The sequence below is a fragment of the Dryobates pubescens genome, chromosome 12 (assembly GCF_014839835.1).
Source record: "Dryobates pubescens isolate bDryPub1 chromosome 12, bDryPub1.pri, whole genome shotgun sequence".
Taxonomy (NCBI): Eukaryota; Metazoa; Chordata; class Aves; order Piciformes; family Picidae; genus Dryobates; species Dryobates pubescens.
Window position 1 is genome coordinate 1,757,192 of NC_071623.1, and position 25,756 is coordinate 1,782,947.

The 25,756-nt window shown below is 43.4% G+C and overlaps 1 protein-coding gene across 2 annotated transcripts in view; it reads left to right on the forward strand.

Moving 5' to 3' along the window:
* Positions 1-25,756, forward strand: part of LOC104301781 (ephrin type-A receptor 6) — a 641,386-nt gene that overhangs the window by 504,289 nt on the left and 111,341 nt on the right. The gene's annotated exons all lie outside the window — the stretch shown is intronic.

The window sequence follows — 25,756 nt, forward strand, 5'->3', positions numbered from 1 at the left end:
TGAAGCAATAATGCCATCACAGTAAATACAATAAGTATGTTACGAATATTTCCTGTTTTCACCTCGTTACAGCATCCAAAAGCTATGTTCGTTAAAGACAACTTACTAGAACATAGAGGAAAATCTAGCTCTTGAGTTCATGTTATTGGATTGGAATTTCAAAAAGTTTGTTGGGCAACCTTGTTCAAATCCCTCTCTAAATTAAAATGAAGAGGATCTTTTTTGTTTCTTCACACAATATTGCAAGGATACGTTCATTATTATTTAGGAATGTTGCAGACTTCTGGAAAGATAGAGCTTAGTCTCCTCCGTTGCTCTCCTGTCAGCAACTGCTCTGCTGACAACAAAGAAGTTAATAATGGCTGAGGAGCATTAGAGATCTTTGTCAGGAGTCATAAATATGTAGGAACTTCATTGAATTTAACTCCTTACTTCATAATAAGCAGTACAGCAGCTGTTCTGTCAGTCTTCAGCAGGATAGGCAGTTTATGAACCAGATATGAGTAGGATCCATGTGGTGAATCTAGTCGTGTATATCTCATTTCTGAGAAAGGCCAATGACTGTAATTTATGAACATTGTTTAAATCTAATTAGATGGTGCAAAGAGAGTGCGGTATATTTGGCGATGGCACAAGGGTTTAAATTTTGACATGTTTATGAATTTTCTTTCATCATCAGTCTAGAGAGGAATGAAGATGGCATTCAGAAAACAGAAAAAAAACCCACAGATAAATCAGTGCTCCAAGAATAGAGTATTTTTGCTCTACAGGAAAAGTGATTATGCACCAACTGTAAGTCAAGAAGTCATCATGAGCAGTTCTGCTTTTCTCAAAGGAATGAGCAAACTTGATTTTTGGTTTTGGAATTTTTATTTAGGGATAATATAAAAATAATACATGCTACTGTTATACACACTGTCCTATAAAATATGCATCTCCCAGATACCAAGTAAGCAGAGAAAAGTGGGAAGAAGACATTACTGGGTCAAGCAGGTTAAAAACCAAACCAAACCAAACAAACAAAACCACCCCAAACACAATTATCCAGCAGTAATTATAGAATGGACAAAATACAGGAGTTGTTGCAGTGGGTTGGAAATTACCCCCCAACATTACATTTGCCAGACCAGCTCAGCTGGAAGCAAATGAAAGCTGTATTTACAAGCAAAACTACAATCTACAACGAAATGCAATGAATATGTACAAATCTACAGGAGTTACAATATTGACAGATACTTACAATTAATGAACAGCACAAGGACCCCCATGGTCACAGATCACAGGTGCTAACAGCTTCTCCCTCCCTGTCCCGTCCCCCCCACCTCCCGTGTACACAAAGGGACAAGAGACAGAGCAGAGAACTTAGAACTCAGCCAAAACAATGCAGCCAAGGTCAAGCAGAAGCCAGCAGAAGGACAACGTTAGTATCTCGCAGAGCGAAGACACAGGGGGAGAAATTATTTACCAAACTAATTCTTATGGCAGACAACTCTGCAATGGGATTGTTTAGACTTATTAGTATTTTCTTTTTTACACCCCATAGTGATTTATTTACATTTTACTGCTTTCTGTTCAAGATCTGTGAAAAAAATTTTAAGGCATAGCCTGAAACTACCTCTATCCAGCCCTTCTAAACAATTTCATTGGTTGCTAATACTATCCATCGAATCTAAAACAATATCTATGGTAATGAGTAAATAAAGTTCGTAGTCCATATCTTCAGATTATCTTCCATTCTGCCTATCTCAGATTTAGATGATTCAAAAGTTCAAAGAACAAGAAATAAGAAAACAGTTTGTCTCTTTGCAGATGAGATGAAGAAAAGGAACAGGGACTCTCAGGTGACTCAAGGGCTCTCAGGATTTGTGCACTGTAGATTCCTCATGGATTATTCCTTTGGGCACGATGTTGTATCTGTACTCTGAATTTAAACTCTCTCAGCTGAAGTTAGATTTCCTTGTTGAATGCACTGAATTTCACCATTCTCTTGCATTACCCAGTAAGTGTGACCAGGATCTTCAGCAGAAACCACCCCTCAGGCAGATTTGGCCTCCTCTGAAGGAGAAAATGACCAAACAGTTTTACCTAACAGATTCTTGTCTTGAATAACAGGAACTTTTGCTTTTTGTAGCAAATCTGAGTGTGCCGGTCCAGCTTGATTCACTGAACCTCTACTATTTACCTGCCAGGTAGCTTGTGCTAGATGTTTCTCCCTGTTTTTCAAAGATCCACCCCCCATGGCTTTGCTGGTCTTCAGCAAACCATTGTAGCATTCAATCTTCCCTGCAGCTGGTGCATAGTAAGGAATATGGAATATCCACTCAATGCCATGCTCTTTGGCCCAGTTCTTTACAAGGTTATTTCTGAAGTGAGTTCCGTTGTCTGACTCAATCCTCTCTGGAGTTCCGTGTCTCCACAGGATCTGTCTCTCCAGACCGAGAATGGTGTTGCGTGCAGTTGCATGTGGAACTGGGTAGGTTTCCAACCATCCAGTGTTTGCCTCTACCATAGTAAGCACGTACTGCTTACCAGAACGAGAACGTGGTAGAGTGATGTAGTCAATCTGCCAAGCTTCACCATACCTGTACTTGGACCATCTGTCACCATACCACAAGGGTTTGATTTGTTTTGCCTGCCTAATAGCAGCACAAGTCATGGATGACTTGTGTGATAGCATCCATGGAAATGTCTATGGATCTGTTATGAGCCCACTGCTATGTTGCATCTCTGCCTTGATGTCTTGACGAATCGTGAGCCCACCGAGCTAAGAATATCTCACCTCGGTGTTTCCAGTCGAGATCAAGATCAGAGTCCTTATCTACTTGAGAAACTCTTGCAGCTAAATCTGCCTGATGGTTGTGCTGCTGTTCCTCAGTAGCTTTGCTCTTGGGAATGTGAGCATCAATGTGTCTCACTTTCACTGGAATTCTCTTGATTCGATCAGCAATGTTCTGCCACAGATCAGCTGCAAAAATAGGCTTTCCTCTCCTCTGCCAGCCATTCTTTTTCCAGTTCTTTAGCCAACCCCATAGAGCATTGCTACCATCCATGAGTTGGAGTAGAGATAAAGCTTTGGCCACCTCTCAGGTTCAGCTATGTCAAGAGCTAGCTGGACAGCTTTTACCTCTGCAAACTGACTGGATTCTCCTTCTCCATCCTTCGCCTCTGCAACTCGGCGTGTTGGACTCCACACTGCAGACTTCCACCTTTGCTTGTTCCCGACGAGACGACAGGAACCATCTGTGAACAAAGCATATTTCTTTTCATCATTAGAAAGGTCATTGTAAGGAGGAGCCACCTCAGCATAAGCAGTCAGTGCTTTCAGGCCAACTTGTGATCACCTCCACCAGACCAGGCCTTTCAAGATTTCCCATTTGAGCTATCTGTGTTATCAGAGCCATCTACTTAGACCATGTGGCATCTGTGGCATGATGTGGTGTAGAACCCTTACCTTTGAACATCCAATTCAAAACTGGTAATCTGGGAGCTAAGAGAAGTTGTGACTCAGTTCCAATTACTTCAGAAGCAGCTTTTACTCCTTTATAAGCAGACAGTATCTCTTTCTTTGTTGGAGTATAGTTTGCTTCTGAGACTTTGTAGCCACGATTCCAGAAACCAAGTGGATGTCTACGTCTCTCACCTGGAGCTCTATGCCACAAGCACCAGATTGGACCATTGTCACTTGCAGCTGTGTACAGAATGCTGTAAATGCCTGGACCAGTTCAAAGAGGTCCCAAACCCATAGGACTAGCAAGAATACTTCTTGCTTTATCTGGTCAAGGGCTGCTTGTTGCTCAGGACTCCACTGGAAACTGTTTCTCTTTTGAATCACATCATACAGAGGTTTCACAATCATCCCACTGTACCCAAGAAATGTAGAGTTTCTTGCTTGTTCATGGGATTTGCCATGGTAGAGACCTTGTTTATGACATCTATTGGGTGATGGTGTCCATCCTGCCACTGCACTCTCATAAACTGGATCTCTCCAGCAGGTCCTTTCACCTTGTCTCGCTTAATGTCCAAACGTGCTTTGAAGAGAATGTCAATGATTTTGTTACCTTTCTCAAAGGTAACCTTCACCAGTTTTGCCCCAGACAATGATGTCATCAATGTGTTCTGAATGTATTCTGGAGCACCACCTTTCTCCACTGCATCATGGATCACTGCATGACAGACGCTTGAGCTGTGGATTCATCCCTGGGGCAAATGATTAACTGTGTACTGTATCCCTCTCCAGATGAAGGCAAACTGAGGCCTGCATTCCTCTGCTATGGGAATAGAGAAGAAAGCATTATCAGTGTCTATGGTAGCATAACGATTTGGCCTCTTTGAATTCCAGCTCACATTGGCGTTCCATCACGGCCAGTACAGCTGCACTCATAGGTGGAGTTACTTTGTTCAGGGCATGGAAGTCAACTGTCAGACGCCATTCTCCCTTTGTCTTTTTCACAGGCCAAATTGGACTGTTGAAAGGTGAATTAATTTTGCTGATGACATTCTGAGCTTCCAATTGATGAAACACATTGTGAATGGGCACCAAAGCGTCAGGGTTGGTTCTGTATTGTCTGTGATGCACAGTTTGAGAAGCAGCTGGCAACTTCACACTCTCTATCTCCTGTTGTCCCACAACTGCAGATTCATCTGAAAGCTCAGGTCTAATGGACAACTTCAATTTTCCCCCATCAATTTCTAGTTGCTATTCCAAAAGCCCCTTAGGGACTTTGAAATGCCCTTCTCTTAAAAAGTCAATTCCCAAAATACAAGATGCATCTAGTTCTCTGTTACAAGAGTGTGTTTCTTCCACTCTTTTGCAGTTAAACTTATGTCAACCTGCAACTTAGTCAACTCTTGAGACCCACCAGTGACCCCCAGAATAGTTACAGGTTCTGACCCTTGATAATTTGATGGCATTATGGTGCACTGAGCTCCTGTGTCAACCAAGGCCCTGTACTTCTGAAATTTTGAAGTGCCAGGCCACTGAATGTACACATCTCAATAGATTCTGTTGTCTCCTTTATCCCTTTCCTCCCCTTGGTGGGAGGCAGGGCACCCCTAATTATGCAGATTACATCCACATGTGCAGTTAGCACAGTGCCTAGTGTTAGTGTTGTAACCACCACTGGAACAATTAGAGTTGTTCTAGGAAACTGAGGAACTGACAGCTACCCTTCTGGTACTGCTGCCTCAGGCTCTGCCACTTTGCAGCTCCCATAATCTCCTGAAAAGAGCAGAAGTTGGTTGACCATCCCACATGTTCATGTTTTCACCAAACGGGTCAAGCAGGGTTATCCAAATACACCAGCATGATTGCGAGGACATCTGTTTCTGACAGCTGAAACTTGTATCCATGTGGAAGAAGAGGAAGAATTGAGATCATCCCCCTTTACCAATTTGGATATTTGGACCAATTTGGACCTTTTAACTTTCTCCTCCGGCTCTTTCATGCAATTCTCAGTATTTCCAGACAGAGTTTCAATGGCTGAGACCAAAGAAACATGTGTGAGACTATCCTCCAATTGCCTCATTTGGTCAGTCAAATAGACAACAGTAGGAGGTGCTCTGGCATAATTTCTTGCCACCATTCTGCTTGCCAGAATAGTAGCATAACTAGGAGGAGCAAGCTTAATGAGCTTCTTGGCAAGACCTATCCCCACAGGAACATTATCATGATTCAGCATGCCATGATTTCCATAAATGATTTCTCTCACAGCAAACTCTCTCACAAACTTGAATCCCTTATCTATTGTATCCCATTTCTGAGGATTCCATGGAAGGTCATCCCTGGATGGGTCTCTCATTAACACAGCCAATAAAAGGCATGCCTACAGAGAAGCTTTACCACAGCAACTGCCTAAATGCATGTCAATTCTGGAATCTTTCACGAGAGTTCCGAGCTGAGCGACTGATTTGTCACCTATTATTAAAGCAGGAGCACCTGTGTCATAGCATTTTCCCAAACACCTCATTATTGGCTCAGTGTCTCTTCTAATGTAATGTTTTCTTACACTGATTTCCTGCCTGGGTGCAGTAGCTGACTATATGTCATCAATATCCACTTCATCATCCTTCAGTCCCCCAGGATTCCCTGTAAAAATCTTGTACATGCTCCTCTCAAGTTCAGATGGACTTCCCTTGGTTCCTGATCTACTAGGACTAATATCCTGTCCTGGATCTCCATCATCCATTGGTACCTTCACTAATCTAGCTAGATCTTTAAGACAGACTTTCTCTTCCTCATCAAAAGGACCTTGTTCTCAGGCTTCTTGTCCAGAGTAGCAACCAATTTTACTGGCACCATTTGGAAATTCATAGTGCGACTGGCAGAAGCGGAAAGGGCTTGCACAGAAACAACATCACCCAGTCCTCTCTGGGACCCTGCTGCCACCGCTGCTGGACTCACTTCCATTCCAGCCACAGCAGGCAGAAGTCTCTCTGCCTCGGTAATGGCCACTGTCTGCGATGCCATCACCACCACCATTACAGGCACTGGCACCACCACTTGTGCAGGGGCTACTGGTGAAACTGATGGGACCACTGCTTTTACCAGCACAACGAGGGTTGCAGCCACCACCGCCTTTACAGGTGCTGCCACGGAGTCTGCTGCTTTTACTTGCACCACCACCACTGCTTGTTGCCAGGCAGGGGCCGCCAGTGCAGCGGGGCTCTCTGCTGATGCCATGTGAACTAGGACTCACCCCCCTTTGCTGGTGCTGTCGTGGTTTGTTTCTGCCTGTGTCATTGGGGATTTATTTTGCCGTGGCAGCACATGCACCAGAGGTACCCATATCACCTCTGGATCAGAGGGAAATTGGGGATCCAGGGCTTCTCTTTCCTTTCTAAAGGCATAGCAGCCACATTTTTTCACGTCTTCTCTCCCCTTCCCCACTGTGATCCAAACCTGTTTCTTTGTTAACACTTAGCTCCTTACCACTGCCAGCAGAAAAAGTAAAACACCTGCCTAGTTTTACATCTTTCCTCCACAACGCCATAGCCAACTGTCATATAATAACTAAAGACAGCCAATTCAAGCACAGAAGACAAACTGCTGTAGGAGTCAAATCACTTCAGTAACTCGCTGTTACTGGGACAGTGAACTCCAGAAATTCAGGTGGAATACAAACTGAAAAATTACCATATTTCACATGACTGACAAGACCAAGGCAATAATCACCAGCATCTCCAAACACTGCCTTCACTGACTTCCAAAGCCTGATTTTGGTTTCCTTAATCTGAGGAGGAATTAATCCATCAAGCAATGCCCCATGTTGGGTGCCAATTAATTTTGTAATGTGGCGGGTCAACAAATTTTACCCTAAGGCATGGAAAGTGCAAAGCATGTAAAACTGTAAAGGACAAAGTGCAGTATTGTTCTGCTGCAGGGAGGAAGCCAGAAGGCAGGCTGAGCAATGGACGCATACTCTGGTCTGCTTTTCTTTTGTCAGACTCTCTTTAAGATGTTGCCTTACATTTATGCTGCCCTGTCTGCAGTATTTAGAGAATAATGTGGCTTCAACTGGAAGCAAGAACAGTTACTTTGCATATCACTAAATTCTAAATCTGGGATTGCACAAGCAGATATCTGACAGAAACTTCCTGTAACTGAAAGGTGTGTTGTAAAAGTCAGATGGAACCTTAGCCTAGCCAAATTATTTAGAGAATAGAATAGAATAGAATAGAATAGAATAGAATAGAATAGAATAGAATAGAATAGAATAGACGGGGTTGGAAGAGACCTTCAAGATCATCGCGTCCAGCCCATCAACCAATCCAACCCACCTAAACAACTAACCCATGGCACCAAGCACCCCATCAAGTCTCCTCCTGAAAACCACCAATGACAGTTGACTCCACCACCTCCCCAGGCAGCCCATTCCCATGGGCAATCACTCTCTCTGTATAGAACTTCTTCCTCACATCCAACCTAAACCTCCCCTGGTGCAGCCTGAGACTGTGTCTTCTTGTTGTGGTACTGGCTGCCTGGGAGAAGAGACCAACATCCGTCTGTCTACAACCTCCCTTCAGGTAGTTGTAGAGAGCAATAAGGTCACCCCTGAGTCTCCTTCTCTCCAGGCTAAGCAATCCCAGCTCCCTCAGCCTCTCCTCACAGGGCTGTGCTCAAGGCCTCTCCCCAGCCTTGTTGCCCTTCTCTGGACACCTTCAAGAGTCTCAATGTCCTTCTTAAACTGAGGGGCCCAGAACTGGACACAGGACTCAAGGTGTGACCTAACCAATGCAGTGTACAGGGGCAGAATGACCTCCCTGCTCCTGCTGGCCACACTGTTCCTGATGCAGGCCAGGATGCCATTGGCCCTCTTGGCTGCCTGGGCACACTGCAGGCTCATGTTCAGCCTACCATCGACCAGTACCCCCAGGTCCCTCTCCACCTGGCTGCTCTCCAGGCACTCTGACCCCATGCAGCAATAGCATGATTAGAAGGTATTTCATGATAAAACTTACATTAGTAACAGAAATTATCTGATGGGCATTGCAATTCCACTAACCTATAAAGACACATTTGATGCAGTAAATTCAATTAGTAAGCATGTAATGCTGTCCTTAGCATGTGATTTCCTTGTTGTAACTATTAATCATTAACTTCTAGCAGTTGCTGATATATATTGCATCAGTTTGTAAGCAGTAGCTCCCATTACAGTGCCATTGACTCTTGAATAAAAATGCATTCGGTTGTAATAAGCAGGAGTGCTCTACCAAGTCAATAGCTATTGACTGGGGCAATAACAAATTTGCCTGTTCATTACAAATGAGAGCCTTCCTCTGGTGCTACCAGCTAAGCAGCTGTTAACTGTTAAATGGTAGTGTTTTCAAAGTTGTTATGGAATGTGTACTGTACAGGATGAAAAAAATGCTACATTAAGTCTGCTCAAAAGTAGGTCTGAAACACAGTTTTAATCCCCTTTTCTGATTGCTTCATTTCTCATTTGTCCTAACTTCAATCCCTCTGCACAGTGGGTGAAAAAGTTGCTATAGCACAGCATTCTGTTAGCAGAGTTCATTTGAAGGGCAATTTGTGGGACCAAGGTAAAATACACTATAGCATAGAGTCTGGATCCGATCATTCACTTATATTGCTAATGAGAAGTCACAAGGGAAAATTCATTTCTGTTTGGCCTGTTTTAGTAACACCATTCCTTGCATGATTTGCCATAAGAGGCTGCTTATTGCCTTGCAAATGTATGAGATGCTTGGGCACTTTAGAAAAGCATCCAAACTTCCCTTTCAAGTCATACCAGCAAGTGATCCTTTTAGAAACTCTTCTTGGGTGTGTCAGGGCATGCTCAGCTGGATTGTAGCTCATTGTCCAAGCTGCTGGTACTTCATAAGCAAGTGTAGGAAAAATAAAACTTCTTTCTCCAGCATGAGATCACCGAGATCTGATTAGCAGGAAAATGCATCTTCCACTTCTCCATCATGTGGAAGTCTGCATTGCAAGTGAAGTAAATTGTGAGGTTAAAGCTGCTCTTGCAGCAAACACTTGCTGGCATCATTATGTTAGAATCATGGAAAAATGATCTCTGCCCATTGTAATGGTGCTGGAATAAAACACTGGTGTTGCACTAGCTAACTGGAATCCATATTTATCTTAGCTTGATGGTATCTCACACAATAAAGAACAGCCCTGTCAGTACTGTGTAATAATACATGCAAGGGCTTTCTTGTTGTCATAATCTTAATGTATTCCTCCTTCCCCTCAGGCTTTATCCCAAAGAACTTTGTTGACATTAATTCATAAGGAATTATTTCTATTTCCAAACTGTGAGTAGTGGAGGATTTGCACCTGTCACATCTACAAGAGAAACATTTTTAATGCATTCATTTTCTTCAAAACCATTATTCTCCAGAAGAATTTTCCACATAACCCTTCACAAAAGGAGGTTGAATGAAGAGAGCACCTTGATTTTTGGTTCTGTGTATGCTCATGGCATCAAATCAGGGTTGGGAATGACACCCTTCTCACAGTGCTTTGGTGACTTTCAAACTGTGTATGCTGCCACAGCTCTGAAATCTTTCATCTGTCCTAATAGATTCCATTTTTTTAATCATTCAGTTTCATGTTAAATTATTGTATATAAGCTGTTCAGTGCAAGAAGAGTCCTTGCAAGTCCCGTGCAAGAAGTGTACCTTACCTTGTCTATGAGGAAGGCAAAACAGCAGCATGATCCTCTATCACTAGAATTTGTAGTATCACAGTATCACAGTATTGCCAAGGTTGGAAGAGACCTCCAGGATCATCGAGTCCAACCTGACACCATAAACCTCATGACTAGACCATGGCACCAAGTGCCACGTCCAATCTCCTCTTGAAGACCTCCAGGGATGGTGACTCCACCACCTCTCCAGGCAGCACATTCCAATGACTAATCTCTCTTTCTGGGAAGAACTTTCTCCTCACCTCAAGCCTTAAACTTCCCCTGGCGCAGCTTGAGACTGTGTCCTCTTGTTCTGGTGCTGGTTGCCTGGGAGAAGAGACCAACCCCTTCCTGGCTACAACCACCTTTCAGATAGTTGTAGAGGGCAATAAGGTCACCTCTGAGCCTCCTCTTCTCCAGGCTAAGCAACCCCAGCTCCCTCAGCCTCTCCTCACAGGGCTGTGCTCAAGGCCTCTCCCCAGCCTTGTTGCCCTTCTCTGGACACGTTCAAGTGTCTCAATGTCCTTCTTAAACTGAGGGGCCCAGAACTGGACACAGGACTCAAGGTGTGGCCTAACCAATGCAGAGTACAGGGCACAATGACCTCCCTGCTCCTGCTGGCCACACTATTCCTAATACAGGCCAGGATGCCATTGGCCTTCTTGGCTACCTGGGCACACTGCTGGCTCATGTTTAGGTGGCTGTCAATCAGCACCCCCAGGTCCCTCTCTGATTGGCAGTTCTCCAGCCACTCTGACCCCAGCCTGTAGCTCTGCATGGGGTTGCTGTGGCCAAAGTGCAGCACCTGGCACTTGGACTTGTTGAATGCCATCCTGTTGGCCTCTGCCCATCTGTCCAGTCGGTCGAGGTCCCTCTGCAGAGCCTTTCCACCCTCTGACTGACCAACATCTGCTCCCAACTTGGTGTCATCTGCGAATTTGCTGATGACTGACTCAATCCCCTCATCCAGATCATCAATGAAGATGTTAAAGAGGATGGGGCCCAGCACTGATCCCTGGGGCACACCACTGGTGCCTGGCTGCCAGCTGGCTGTGGCACCATTCACCAGCACTCTCTGGGCTCAGCCTCCAGCCAGTTCCTAACCCAGCACAGAGTGTTGCTGTCCAAGCCACGAGCTGACAACTTAGACAGCAGTCTGCTGTGGGGGACAGTGTCAAAGGCCTTGCTGAAGTCCAGGTAGACCACATCCACAGGCCTCCCCACGTCCACCAGACAGTCACCTGGTCACAGAAGGAGAAGTATGCAGCACTTTGTATCTGGCCCATTTTCCATTTTTCAGAACTGAAGGAAATGAGTTTAGGATTAATTTTTTTTCACCCAAGACATGGTACTCTAGGCCTTTGAGCCCTTAGTGTAATGAATTTAATGTTGTATTTTTCTCCAACCTGCTAACAGCTTGAGACTGTTAAATGGAGTTCAGAATTCATTTTGGAGGGTGACATATTTTTCAACAATAAATCATTTTCGTGTAATTCACAGCATGTAAAGCATTGGGCTGTGAAGGACACTGAGAGGTCATCTTGTCCATCTTCCTGCCCCAAGGCAGAATCAATTATATTTAGACTCCTCTGGATAGATGATTGCCTATCCTACTCTCTGAAACCTCTCCTGGTGATGATTCCAGCCTCCTTGAGCAGTCTGACTGTTTAACTACACTCAGAGTTCCTAGTATTAATTTCTTTGGGGGGTTGGGTTTTTTTTGTTTTCTGCTTCTTTATACCATTAACTCTTTTCATGTCTGTGGTGGAACGGTTTGTGCCTTTTCTCTTTGCCTTTGTGGATCATTAAAATGTCTTTACCGTCTTCAATAAATCACCCAGGTTCCATCAAGTCTTTCTTCCTGGCATATGTTTGCTGGACCTTTGGTTGGTCTTATTGTTTTCCTTTGGACTCTTTCTAGTCAATTCATAGAGTGGTGTTTTGTTAAGTATGGCTTTCAAGAGCATCCACAGTGGATGCTGAGGCTTACCTTCCACTATCAAGCAGGAAATAATTATTTTAAGTGTGATTTGTGTTATTCATCTTTAAATATGTGTGGTTTCCAATAGCAATCCTTGCTGAATTTTATTTTGATTTCTTATTACCCACAGATCCTATGCTAAAACAGCTGGCTGTCTAGCTTTTCCTCCAGGATGTATTTCTGTGGCTGTTTACTGACATTTCTATTGACCTGCTTTGTCTTCCAGAATGCTGTTCTATTCTCACTCCTTTCCCTAAAATGCCAAATCCTTCCTACTTGCTGTCTTTCTCAGGTTCAGAAACGCATTCCTACTTCCAGCATTGCAGTCATTAAGCAAGCAGGACAGTAGCAAAAGCTCTTTTAACCTTTCCAGGTTGATAGTGCATCACTGAGGACAGTTTCCCAGCTGTCATTACTCTGACTGTGCAGTAGTCTCATCAGCAACTTTGAGGAAAGCATTAAGGGAAAAAGAGTTAAATGTAGAATACAAGCTTGTATGGATCGTGATGTGATGTTGTCAGGAGTGACATCACATTGCCTCAGACTAATTTCTTTCTTGTATGCTGCCAGTAATGTTTTAGTTTCTGGTTTTAGTTCTTGTGCTACCAGCTACCCAAAGAAAGGGTGGCAATAAAGCTACTGTGGGCTGCAGTGCCCTAAGACCTTGTACTAGGAATGCCTTGTAATAGGAATGCTAGGGAAAATACATCTCTTATATTTTCATGAATTACAGTTGGTTCTTCATGATAAGCTAACAAATGTGTCTTGCTTAAGGCAGAAGCCTAATTATACTGAGTTTTACCTGGTTTACAGTCTTTTGAGTGAAGATGTTACAATAGGACTGCACTTCTATGGGTGAAATCTAGATAAGATATCAAAATAACAGAGATCATTCAATGTTTCTGACCCATGGCAGATGTTGTGTCTAGATCCATGTCTGACACCAAGGAACACTGCCTCTCCTTGAGGTGACAGTGGGACCTGGACAGGCTGGAGAGTTGGGCAGGGAGAAATTTAATGAAATACAAGGACAGGTGTAGAGTCTTGCTTCTGGGAAAGAACAACACCATGACTAGTATAGATTGGATGCTGATCTGTTGGAGAGCAGCTCTGGCAAAAATGACCTGGGAGTCCTAGTGGACAATAGGATAACCATAAGCCAGTAATGTGCCCTTGTGGCCAAGAAGGCCAATGGTATCCTGTGATCTATTGTAAGGGTTGTGGTTAGTAGGCCAAGGGAGATTCTTTTGCTGATGTACTCTGCCCCAGTAAGGCCACATATAGAGTACTGTGTTCAGTTCTGGGCCCCTCAGTTCAGGAGGGACAGGGAACTGCTTGAAGGAGCCCAGTACAGAGCCTCAAAGATGATTAAAGGAATGGTATGTCTGCCTTAAGAAGAAAAGCTGAGGGAGCTGGGTCTCTTTAGCTTGAAGAAATGGAGACTAAGGGGTGACCTCATTCATATCTATAAATATGTGAAGAGCAAGAGCTGGGTGGAGAGAGCCAGACTCTTTCCATTGATGTCCAATCATAGGACAAGGGGCAAAGGGTGCAAGCTGGAGCATAAGAGGATCCACATGAGCATAAAGAAAAACCTTTTCATTATGAGTTTAACAAAACACTGGAACAGGCTGGCCAGAGAGGTTGTGGAGTCCCCTTCTCTGGAGACACTCAAAATCTGTCTGCATGTGCTCCTGTGTGACCAGCATTGGCAGGGGCGTTGGACTAGATGATCTTCTGAGTTACCTCCCATCCCTTAACATTCTGTGATTCTGTGACAAGATGAAAGATGGGAAACAATCATTGTGACTCTTAAGTCCCTATTGTTACTTTTTTAAAGAGAAACAGATGCTATTCTCACTTAACTAAATTCAAATTTACACGAGCATCAAGTTAATCTTACATCCCTGCTGCTTCCAGTTTGATGCAAATTTATTCTCAGTGTATTATCATAATACTGCCCTAAAGTTTGCTTGTGGATGAAGAGTCCTTGCTCACCCTCACAGCTCTGTTTGCATTCCTCCAATTCTTTGGATAAGCCTACTGCCTTACTAGTATGAAAAGATCATTGTGGAGGCTTACAAGTTCATTTATCATAAAATCATAGAGTCATTTAGTTTGGAGAAGTCCATTAAGCTCATTAAGTCAAACCACATTTATAAAGTGTCTAGAAACCCAAGGGGGCAGAGTGCTGTAATGCTGAAATCTTATTACGGAAGAGTTGTCAAATGCAGTGGAAATTGTAAATAATATAAATCTTCTCTAGACCCATGGATTTTAGGCATCTAAAGGATGGAGATACATATCTTAGTACTTCTGCAAACCTCAAAACATACATCTCCTTAAAGCAAACAGGTACAAGATAGCAACTAGGTTTTTACTGGTAAGTTGAGATCCTTATTGTTTCAAAACCAGCGTAGGTGTCTGTGTCACTGAAAACAGAGCACAGTTATCTGTTCATGTTTCTTTAAATTTTGTATTTAATTGCAAGTATGTGAGTAAGGAATGAAGTAATGAGTTTATCTTATTCTGAATTGCTTGGGCCTACCAGTTCCCTTTGCCAAATTTGTGGTGAAACAGAACATGCAATCAATAAGTAGTTGAAGGGAGAACACCAACAATGTGGCAAGAACAAGTTACAGTCCACAGATTTACCTGAACTAGAGTAAGAAAGAACCTATGACCCCCAAATATGGAGACCATCAGCCCTAAGGAACTGCTAGTTCCTCAGGTAGCTATGGTGCTGGTGGTCCAGATGTCACACATGTTCTGTTACATAAACCTCTGCCTCACGAGATTGTGGTGTGGTCTTTACTATAGCTTAAAGGCTCATACTTAAATTTCTAATGGAAAGCAACCTGCATGAGATGTTTTTAACAGCAGACTTGTATGAAGATGAAGAAATAAAATATAGATTGGTAGTTCTCTCATGTAAATGGAATGGAATGGAATGGAATGGAATGGAATGGAATGGAATGGAATGGAATGGAATAGAATAGAATAGAATAGAATAGAATAGAATAGAATAGAATAGAATAGAATAGAATAGAATAGAATAGAATAGACCAGGTTGGAAGAGACCTTCAAGATCATCACATCCAACCTATCATCCAACACCACCTAATCAACTAAACCATGCAACCAAGCACCCTATCAAGTCTCCTCCTGAACACCTCCAATGATGGTGACTCCACCACATCCCTGGGCAGCCCATTCCAATGGGCAATCACGCTCTCTGTATAGAACTTCTTCCTAACATGAGTTGGATGTAAGGAAAAGACACCTCTTGTCATTTACTTTATCTTCTTTCTTATGCAAATATTGCTGTAAACAACTACAGTTTTGATGCTTCAGATGGGGCAGAAAGAGAGCCAAAGAGAAAAGAAAGGAACTTCTTGAGAAGGAGGTAATACCAGTTTGTCTTAGCAAAGTGTTATAAGTTTCTCAGAGTAAGGCTTTATCTCAAACCAGACACATCCTCCTCACACAGGAATCAAAGCTGTTGTATGGAATATTACCAGCTGGGACATGTTTCCCACAGAGAGATGAATTTTCCAGTGTACAGAAGTAAAAGCTGCTGAAAGTTAACCATTTTCAGTGAGCAGCAAGAAACCTTTGAAATTTGGAAGCGAAACAGTCATATTGTGCAATGGCAATCTGTTCAGACTTGCTTGAGCCATGGTCTGTTCAGAAGTGCCATGTGTTTTCTGTATTGTCTCCTGGAGACCAAGTGATAACTTCATGACAAAGGTTTGCAGTGAAGATACATTTATGCATTTTGCTTTCTGATCTCACTCAGCATTGAGTGAGGGAAGTTTAGGTTCAAGGTGAGGAGAAAATTCTGCACAAAAAGAATAATTGGCCATTGGAACATGCTGCCCATGGAGGTGGTGGAGTCACCATCCCTGGAGGTGTTCAAAAAAGGATTGGACATGGCACTTGAAGCCATGGTTTAGTTAGTCAGGAGGTGTTGGGTGATAGGTTGGACTTGATGATCTCTGAGGCCTTTTCCAACCTTACTGATTCTATGATTCTATTTCTGCTTCAGACCTTCCTCTAGCACAATCATCAACATCCACACAAAACAATGTCATCATTTTAATATCATTTTCATCTGTGAATAATTTATTCAGAATCTATTAACTCAGCCCATCACTACATTCTTTATCTATTTGTGACCTCTACATTCTTCTCTTTATTTTCACTCTGCTGTGGGTCTTGCAGTATCCATTCCACAGACTATAATTATCTTCCTGATTCTTAATACATATGTAGTTCAGGTTCCAGATGAGTAAATAATTTACATCTGGGATCCAGTCCAGACTCCTGAGGTTTTGATTCAGAAAACAGTTTGCAAAAATTACTACTTCTTAAATCTGAACAGTTCTTCACAGATAAACATAGCCTGTTTATAAATCACAAGTAGATGATGTAAACTGTTAGAGGGGACACAATTGAGAGAGAGAAGGCAATGTGTAAAACAATACATTGTTTTGCAACAGCTTTAGATGGTGTAAGTTTACAGAGTTTAAGTATGTTCTTAATATAAGCACAAAATTAAGTATGTTCTTAATATAAGCACAAAATAGTAAAGACAATCCTATAAACACATTTTAAGAGGCAAATGTACTCAGTCTGACATTCAGAATCGATACATGACTATGCCAGCTGGTAAATGTTGTCAGTTTTCTACTAAATTTTAACAAGGTAATTTCTGCTGAATAAAGTTTGAAAGTAAGTTTAGCTAATAATGACTTAATTTCAATATTTCATCTAGAGATGCACAGTACAGAATTTTCCTAATGGTGGAAACCTGAACCACTGACTGCCCAATATTCCTCTTGCTAGAATCACTGTTGCCAAAACTAGCACAAGGAAGATCAGATCAGATTCACCCTCAGAATCATAGAATCAATACGGTTGGAAGAGACCTCAAGGATCATCAAGTCCAACCTGTCACCCAACACCTCCTGATTATTAAACCATGGCACCAAGTGCCACATCCAATCCCCTCTTGAACAACTCCAGGGATGGTGACTCCACCACCTCCCCAGGCAGCACATTCCAATGGTCAACAGTTATCTCTGTGAAGAACTTTCTCCTCACCTCAAGCCTAAACCTCCCTTGGCACAGCTTGAGACTGTGTCCTCTTGTTCTGGTGCTGGGTGCCTGGGAAAAGAGACCAACCCCCACCTGGCTACAACCTCCCTTCAGGTAGTTGTAGACAGCAAGAAGGTCTCCCCTGAGCCTCCTCCTCTCCAGGCTAAGCAACCCCAGCTCCCTCAGCCTCTCCTCACAGGGCTTATGCTCAAGGCCTCTCCCCACCCTTGTTGCCCTTCTCTGGACATGTTCAAGTGTCTCAGTGTCCTTAAATTGAGGAGCCCAGAACTGGACACAGTATTCAAGGTTACAATAAGTGGTCTTTGAGCTGGAAGGAAAATCCTCTGAATATACTGATATACACAAAGACATAAGTGAAAACCATAGCTAATGCTCTTTTCTCACTAAGAAAAAAAAAAGAAGCAGCAGGTTCCCAGGATGTTAGGGGTTGGAAGGGACCTCTGGAGATCATTGAGTCCAACCCCCCTGCCAGAGCAAGACTATAGAATCTAGCACAGGTTGCACAGGAACACATCCAGACATGTCTTGAAAGTCTCCAGAGAAGGAGACTCTAACAACCTCTCTGGGGAGCCTGTTCCAGTGCTCTGGGACCCTCAGAGTGAAGAAGTTCTTCCTCATGTTGAGGTGGAACTTCCTGTGCTGTAATTTACATCCATTGCCCCTTGTCCTATCACAGGGCAGAGTGAGAAGAGGCTGTCCCTTCCTTCTTGACACCCAGCCCTCAGATATTTATAAACACTTATGAAATCCCCTCTCAGTTTTCTCTTCTTCAGTCTAAAAAGCCCCAGGTCTTTCAGCCTCTTCCTCATAAGGCACTGATAGCTTAAAGCTAGTCCAGGGGGAAAAAGCAAAAGGAATAAAAAAGAAGCAGAGGAGCTATAGATCTTCTGAAAATTTAGCCTGTATCGTGAGTTTCATCAAGAGGAGTGTGGCCAGCAGGACAACAGAGGTGATTCTTCCCCTTTATTCTGCTCTTGTGAGACCTCACCTTGAATACTACATCCAACTATGGTGTCCCCACCATAAGAGTGTTCATGCATATGCCATAGCCCTTCAGATAGCTACAGGAGGTCCTTAAAACCTAGCTTCTAGCATGGGTTATCAGCTGTGGGCTAGGACACATTCCTGAACCCAGGCATTGAGGGTTTCTTTTCACCTAACATACAGATTCATAAGTATTAACCATTTTATAGTACACTCCTAATCAAAGAGTCCATCTGAGGTCGCAGTCACGATAATGATAGCAATCTTCCTACTTATAATCTTGGCATCACTTCCTTAGGGGATGTGTTTGTAACCAGGAAGAACATCTTTTTTACTTCATTTCACTGATATTAGTGAAATGTGAATTGTGAGTTAAATGACTGTGAAAAGTGTGAGCAATCCTCACCCTCGATTTATACTCCACATTTTTGTAGCAAAAATCATGGTGTCAATCGACTCCCTGGAAATTCAGGCCCAATGTTTGGCATAACTGAAAACAGTGAGCCTTTTTCAATGACACTAATTGCTGTCTCAAAGTGGGGAACATTTATCTCCCACTCCTTTTTCATTCTTGTTACAGGCTAGCACGGCTGAAAGACTTGATAATCAGAGCTTTAATTGCAGAACTGCAGCATGTACCGCAGGCTGCATGAATGCACTCATCTTCAGATGTCACCCATAAAAAGCTATTTCACTCATAAAATTAAAACTCATTGCCGTTTTTAAACATGAATTACAAAATTAAAACCTATTATCTCTCTTTTTATGGAAATACCATATGGAAAGGGACATCTGAATAATCTAAAAGGCCCTGGAACTTCTTAACCATCCCTTTTATAAGACCCCATTAATATTTCATGAGAGGATCCTGTCATCCATATCATAGGAATGCTAAGATTTTACTCGGGAGCTTTCCTCTCAAAATCACAAAAACTGAGTGATCAGAAGATAAATTCATATTGTTAATTATTAATGGGGTAATCAGTCCCCAGAATCATGAAGTGTATGAAAGTAATCATAAAAGTTTAGACTTTATTGTAGGCTTTGGTTTTTCTAGCATGAAAGCTCTCATTTTGAAGTCTTTTGTTTCCAGCTAATTTGATAATACACTCAGGTTCCCAAAGTCCAAATGTACAGCACACAGAGCTTGGAATGGTGTTCTGGTTATCATACATAAGTATAAATACATGAAGACTTCAGAGTTCTTGTTTAGCATCATGCTAAATCTATTTTCAGTTTAGGCACTGACCAAAAAATACTTAATAGACAACAGAAACATACACAGAGCAGTTTTCACCATAACAGAAGAACAGCATTTCCAATTAACATTGCATTAAGACTACATGGATGATTTTAACAACAACAACAATGACCAAAAAACCCCACCTTGGTACTGCTGTCAGACATTAATATTGTCACACCGCTCTTCTCAGCAACCAGTGTGCACTGACATTTGACACATCGCTAAACAAATAGCTGTGGGGTTTGGAGAACTCTTTTCAAGCAATTCCTTCTCTTTTTGTCCCCCCCCAAAACTGCCTGTTGGTCTAGAAGCAGCAGGGAAATGAAATTAGATGTTAATATTCTACCCAAATATTCTGTAACTTCCATCAGTTCCTCCTTAGGGAATGATACACTTCTTTCAGCATTTGCTTTTTCTCCCAGAGAAGTCACAAGTAAAGCCAAAACTTACTGTAATTAGGATCTTGCAGAATAATCTTATTCTATGTACATATTCCTAAATCTGGATTTATGCTCCTCCACCAATCAAGAAATAAGACAACTCCAGCACTTAAAGTTCATAGGAAGGTATTGTCTTTCACAAGGATATTAAGGATAAATTCATTAGGGTTGGAGGCCTGAACAGCAGCATTACCCCAAAAATGTTTGTCGTCTTCACGTTTCCAAGCAGACTCCCCAGATTTAAATCTGGAGCAGAGATTAGGAGACTTGATATGGAGAAGCAGGCCTTGGAAAATCTTTTTCCAAGAACTAGCTTATAGTAGACTACTTCTCAGAAGTGAGGCCGAAATATGTGACTGCTTTGTTATTCCCAAATAATAAAATTAAGGAAATTGAATGTTAAAATGGAAGTGAAAAGCAAACCCAAAAAGGCATGGGAAGAAATAACCCAGACATCTGAATTACACATCATGCTATCAAGCAACAACATCTCAGTGAAAAAAAGCAAAATGGCATTTGTAGAAAACAGGGTGATGATGATGATGATGATAATGATGATGATGATGTTTATTACTGGCAGTGGTGGTATTATTATCATTATTGTTATTATTATTAATGTTATTAATATTTATTAGTTATTTTCACTGGAGAAGAAAACAGAAGGGTTTTCAGACACAGAAGCCCTTCTTCAGATTGTTCTGTTGAGCCTGGGTGCCTGAAAGTTCCTCTGTTCTTCACACAAATATTCACAGAATCACAGAATGCTAGCGATTGGAAGAGACCTTGAAAGATGGTCCGGTCCAACCCCCCTGCCGGAGCAGGATCACCTAGAGTAGGTCACACGAGAATGCATTCAGGCAGATTTTGAATGTCACCAGAGGAAACTCCAAAACCTCTCTTGATAGTCTGTTCCAGTGTTCTGTCCCCCTCAATATTGCTTGGATACTAAAAGAGACAGACCTCTGGGTTTGTACAATATTTCCATAAGGCCATCAGAAGTCTAACAGTGCTTGTGACATGGCAGTGCCTTTGCTCCCACACCAGGCCAAACAAAGGCAACACTAGGTCTTCCTTGGCCTACTGGCAGAGGTATAATTTGGGCTTACTGAGTGTTTTGTAAGACTGATGCAATTCTCCAAATAATCACCAAGCTGTAGGTAAGATATCATTTCAGCCCTACTGAGAATGATGACAGCTGACTTGCTGGGGCTGTTGTGCCATAGGGATATTACTCTTCAGCCCTTTCTAAGAGAGAAACTTTTGTATGCAAAATAACAGGGAAAAACCTACCTTTTATTATAAAATAAAATTTCCAAGTGCACACAACCTCTCTAACATACAGTAAAAAGAGAAATTGTAAGCATCTGTTCTATTTTTAAGACTATTCAGGCCAAATATGTGATGCAGTTTGTTCAATTGTGTGGAAAGTTTTTATTAAGGTGTGTTTTGTTTGAAAGTAGAAAACTTACCCACAAATATTCAGAAAATGTCTCCAGTTTTCATGAGTAAACCTCATAAATTGGGACCGGATGAATTACTGTTTTAAATGCACAGCAGAGTTTATTCTTCAATGAAGCCAACATGGAATATGTAACAGCATCCCCAAAAATTAACTGTTCACTCTTTGGTGGTGGTGTTGCAGATAAGTTTCAGTGATCCTCTCCTTCATCGAGCCACTATCCTGACAGAACTAAAATGAAGTCTGGGTCATCTGGTGAAGTGTGATGCTGAAACCCAACAAACCGACACAGTTAGTCAGAGGCAGACAAGAGGAGCTTTAGACAGCTGCATCAGAGACTGAGAATGAGGCTGAACTCATTACAGCTCCCCTCTAAAAAGGACATAGAATTTTCCTTTCCATAGGCACACGTCACCGAGACAATATATACCCATGCCACAGTCTAGGACAAAAGTAATGCCTGGCTATGGTTAACCTCTGATCTTAAGAACTAGCAAGAACACCCAAGTTTTGTAGTGGAGACCTTGCTTAGGTGACTCTGCCCCAACACAGATTCCTCTCAGCTTCAATATCTAGACACTGATTTGTATTTGAAATAGTGGAAATTCATAATCAGAAAAGGTTCTGCCAAATAATTCCCTCCATTGCCTACATTTCAGACCTGAAGTGGGGCAGAACAGGTGCAGAGGTCTCTCTCTGGTTCAGATGTTGACATGAGTTCCTTCAGAAGGAACATCAGTCTCACTGGTTAAAAATACCACAGTGAGCAGTTCTCAGACACATGCCTCCAACAGTAGATTATCTTCCGCTTTCCTGTTTCTTCTGTTCATATATGTTGGCACCTTGCTATATCTACTAACATAAACTATAATTCCTGTGGTAGCTGTTAGCGTGCAGGTGTGTCAAGAAATTACTCTTTCTAACTTTAGTCCAACTGCTAAATTAAGATGTTCTACCTTTTCCATTGGCATTGGCTACTTTAAGATTGCAAGTTCTGTATTTTACAACAGTAAGATTAAAAATTCAGGCTGCTTTAGAATGCAGTTTAAGACAAACAATTTCCTCAGCAATGAAAGAATTATCTGTGAGTGCTCTGGGATGATGTCATTTACTTGAGTGGAAACACTCATGTGCTACTGGGCAAACAAAATTAGACCACTCTTTGAAAAGTTGCTGCTGAATATTAGAGTACAAATTTACATCTGCACAGCAAAATGTATTTCATATAGGTTTTGGGTTTACTGGCTTTGGTACTCGAGAGAAGAAGTGTTATTTGCAAGGTAATAGAAATCTTTCCATGATTTAGTTGGACTGGATGACTTCAAGAGGTCTCTTCCAACCTCAGCCATCTATGATTCTGTGCTTTCAATACAGATAATCACACTCGGGTTTGCTAATTGTTGTTGTTGTGCTCCAGTATTTTATGATATGCCACTAGCACCCACGTGCCATCATCTCAGGCCCAAACCAGCCAAGACTCCATCCCTGCAAGTCTTGTGGGCCCAGAGGCTGCCGCCTCATTAGCTCAAGTGCTGCTTATGATAGTGGGCCGGAGAAGCCAGTAGCTGGCAAGGAAGAAAGAGTGGGATGTGGGCCCTTCAGGATGGCATTTTACTGCATATGAGGCCAAAACTGGTGGGAAAGTTTTCACTCAAGTCATCAGACACAAGTGAGAATGTACTGCCATTGATAAATTATAACTGTGCTCAGCTTCTGCTGGAAGTTTCTGCAAAGTGTCAGCAGCAAACATCATGGATCAGGGTAACACTTCTCAGCTTCCTCGATCCCTGAGAGCTTTGAAGCTTTTTACTGTAGCTTACAGGGGCTTACCCCCCATTTAAACAGAGCTTGTGCTTAATTCTAGTCCATTGGGTTCCACCACTACTGCACTGGGTGTGTTTGGTGCCATTAATTTCATCCACCCATCCATCTGTTCACTACTACTGAGCCATATGCTTTGCAGAACTTTATGTCCTTTGCAGATCTAGGAACCTTCATCACAGCTCCACTGCTGTTACACCAGGCCATAGGATGTGCCTTTGGCGTGGGGAAAAAATGGCTGTTCCTCCTGGCTGGCCATGCTGTTGTGATGCAAGTGCTAGTAAATATGTGCAAAATAATGCCTGTGCTCTGGAGCTGAACTGAGCATTTGTGTTTCCTTTACCCATCTATCTACTCCTGCCCTTCTGCTCTGTGTGGTAGGGCAGGGACAACCTCCACTCCTTGGTTGACATGGAAGGAAATGTTGTAACACAGGATGAGGAAAAGGCAGAGGTACTTAACACCTTCTTTACCTCAATTTTTACTAGCTGGAAAGAACGTCTACCAGACAGCTGGCCTGCAGAACTGGCAGAGGGAGCCAGGGAGCTGCATGGTTTCCCTGTGTTCCATGAGCAAGTGATAGGAGCTCTCCTCAGCAGCTTGGACCCCCACAAGTCCATGGGACCAGATGGGATCCATCCTAGGGTGCTGAGAGAGCTGGCAGATGAGCTGGCCAAACCACTCTCCATTATTTTTCATCAGTCCTGGCTCACTGGAGAGATCCCAGCTGACTGGAAGCTGGCCAACGTGGTACCCATCCACAAGAAGGCCGGTTGGATGAGCCAGGGAATTACAGGCCTGTCAGCCTGACCTCAGTACCAGGAAAGATTAGAATATACATAGAATACATAGAATACATAGAATAAACCAGGTTGGAAGAGACCTTCAAGATCATCGTGTCCAACCCATCAACCAATCCAACACCGCCCAAGCAACTAACCCACAGCACCAAGTACCCCGTCAAGTCTTCTCCTAAAAACCTCCAGTGATGGCGACTCCACCACCTCCCCAGGCAGCCCATTCCAATGTGCAATCACTCTTTCTGTATAGAACTTTTTTCTAACATCCAGCCTGAATCTCCCCTGGCGCAGCCTGAGACTGTGTCCTCTTGTTCTGGTACTGCTTGCCTGGGAGAAGAGACCAACATCCGTCTGTCTACAACCTCCCTTCAGGTAGTTGTAGAGAGCAATAAGGTCACCCCTGAGTCTCCTCTTCTCCAGGCTAAGCAACCCCAGCTCCCTCAGCCTCTCCTCGTAGGGCTTATGTTCCAAACCCCTCACCAACTTTGTTGCTTTGTTATGGAGCAGGTCATCCTGAGTGCAATCACACAACACTTAGAGGATGGCCAAGGGATCAGGCCCAGCCAGCATGGGTTTAGGAAGGGCAGGTCCTGCCTGACCAGCCTGATCTCCTTCTATAATCAGGTGACCCGCCTGGTGGATGTGGGGAGGCCTGTGGATGTAGTCTACCTGGACCTCAGCAAGGCCTTTGACACCGTTCCCCATAGCAAACTCCTGGCCAAGCTGTCAGCCCATGGCTTGGATGGGAGCACACTGCGATGGGTTAGGAACTGGCTGGAGGGCCGAGCCCAGAGAGTGGTAGTGAATGGTGCCACAGCCAGCTGGCAGCCAGGCACCAGTGGTGTGCCCCAAGGATCAGTGCTGGGCCCCATGCTCTTTAACATCTTTATTGATGATCTGGACGAGGGCATCGAGTCCATCATCAGTAAATTTGCTGACGACACCAAGCTGGGGGCAGGAGTTGATCTGCTGGAGGGTAGAGAGGCTCTGCAGAGGGACCTCGACAGGCTGGGCAGATGGGCAGAGTCCAAGGGCAGGAGATTGAACACATCCAAGTGCCAGGTTCTGCACATTGGCCACAGCAACCCCATGCAGAGCTACAGGCTGGGGTCAGAGTGGCTGGAGAGCAGTCAGGCTGAGAGGGACCTGGGGGTGCTGGTCGACGGTAGACTGAACATGAGCCTGCAGTGTGCCCAGGCAGCTAAGAGGGCCAATGGCATCCTGGCCTGCATCAGGAACAGTGTGGCCAGCAGGAGCAGGGAGGTCATTCTGCCCCTGTACACTGCACTGGTTAGGCCGCACCTCGAGTACTGTGTCCAGTTCTGGGCCCCTCAGTTTAGGAAGGAGGTTGACTTGCTGGAACGAGTCCAGAGAAGAGCAACAAAGTTGGTGAGGGGTTTGGAACATAAGCCCTACAAGGAGAGGCTGAGGGAGCTGGGGTTGCTTAGCCTGGAGAAGAGGAGACTCAGGGGTGACCTTATTGCTCTCTACAACTACCTGAAGGGAGGTTGTAGACAGACGGATGTTGGTCTCTTCTCCCAGGCAAGCAGTACCAGAACAAGAGGACACAGTCTCAGGCTGCGCCAGGGGAGATTCAGGCTGGATGTTAGAAAAAAGTTCTATACAGAAAGAGTGATTGCACATTGGAATGGGCTGCCTGGGGAGGTGGTGGAGTCGCCATCACTGGAGGTTTTTAGGAGAAGACTTGACAGGGTGCTTGGTGCTGTGGGTTAGTTGCTTGGGCGGTGTTGGATTGGTT